Source organism: Mandrillus leucophaeus, unplaced genomic scaffold (genome assembly GCF_000951045.1).
Source record: "Mandrillus leucophaeus isolate KB7577 unplaced genomic scaffold, Mleu.le_1.0 Scaffold1, whole genome shotgun sequence".
Lineage (NCBI taxonomy): Eukaryota > Metazoa > Chordata > Mammalia > Primates > Cercopithecidae > Mandrillus > Mandrillus leucophaeus.
The window spans coordinates 15,102,907-15,104,633 of NW_012098097.1; positions in this window are offsets into that span (position 1 = coordinate 15,102,907).

Consider the following 1,727-nt stretch of genomic DNA (forward strand, 5'->3'; position numbering starts at 1 on the left):
AAAAAAAAAAAAAAAAAAGTGGTGGTGGTTTTGTGAGGTCCAGACAAGATGCTGGTCTCAAGGCCTCAAGGCCGCACTGGCGAGCACTCACTGGGTAACGTGTTATTCCAGCAGGGGACGGGTGTTCTGACGATAGAGGGGATAAGCCTGGGGATGCTGGCTTCCTTACTTTGGAACTTCTCAGAGCAAACACTGCCAGCCCCCAGCCCATCCCCACATGGCACCTCAGCTGATCTTTCTGAACGGGTCTCAGCTCGTGCATGTGCCCCTACCAAAAACCCTGCAACAGCTTCCTAGGCACAGAGAATAAAACCACACATCCAGCTCCTGCAAGATCTGACCCTGTATTCTCTGTGACCTCCTCAGCTCCCCTGCTGTGCCCCTTTGTTGTGGCTTTAGCCAACACTGCCTCCCTGGTGCTCCTCAAACTCATCCAGCTTGGCCCGGGCCAGTCCCCTGCCTCTAGGTCTCAGGACACTCCCTCCCTGCACTCAGACGCCTTCCCTGAGCACCCATCACTCTTCACTCCCCATCCGGCTCTGACTCCCTTCCTGTGGCTGTACACAGTTGGCTCCAGTGCAACCCCAGCACCCGCAGGGGAAGGCGCTCAGCTGAACTAGTAGATGAACGGGAGAGGCTGGTGCCAGGGACCAACGTTGAGAATTACCTCCCTGCCATGGCGGCCTCCAGTGGGCCAGCAGGCACCCAACCTATCGCCAGAGGTCACCCTGGGCTTCCTTCAGCCCAGCACCCCACAGCAGGTCCCCCAAGGTCCCTTCCACGGAGAGGTGGATACCCCTACCCCCTAGAGGCTGACCCTGCCACTGACGCCCAAGTCCTCAGTTATGCACTTCTGATTGTGCGGATGGAACTTAACACCCTCCTCCTGCAGGGCACTGTCCACCCTTGGCTGGACCCATGCAAGACCCTGGAGCCCAGGGCTCTGCTCTCCCAGCCCCACACGCAAGCGGCTCTGGGATGGCAAACACGGCCTCTCCACGGAAACCTCCAGGCCAGAAGAAGGGAGGCCTGGGAGGCCACTACATCTTGGATAAAATTGTGTCCCTCCCAGGACCTGAAGGGGCGGGGAGTGATGATCAGAGCCCAGACCTGGTCCCCAGGGTGGGTTGACCCTGACCCTGACCCTGACCCTGACCCTGGACAGCGAGACCAGAGCCCATGCGCAGAGCAGAGCCCTCCACTTGTCCACGGGGCAGCTCCCATCTCCCCAGTCCCCCTAGGGCTTAAGGCAGCCGGGCCAGAGATGCTAGGACTGGACTCCATGTTGTCCTGGGGACCGGAGGGCAGTGGAGGGAGGTGGAGGGGGTGGAGGTGGGGACCCACACCCTCAGGCACGAGCCTCTCCTCACCTGCGCGGGCCCCGGACCCCCCTCACCTGTGGGCACCCTGGATCCTCCTCCCCTCACTTCCCCCGGACCCCTCCCTCAATTGCGCGGGCCCCGGATCCCCATCACTTCATCACTTGACCAGGACGTCCCACCCGCGCGGGCTCCGGACCCCCCCCAACTTCCGCGCGCCCTGCAACCCCATCCCTTGCCCGGGCCGGACCCCTCCCTCAATTGCGCGGGCACCAGATACCCCCTCACCTGTGCGGGCCCCGGATCCCCATCACTTCATCACTTGACTAGGACCTCCCACCCGCGCGGGCTCCGGACCCCCCCCAACTTCCGCGCGCCCTGCAACCCCATCCCTTGCCCGGGCCCCCT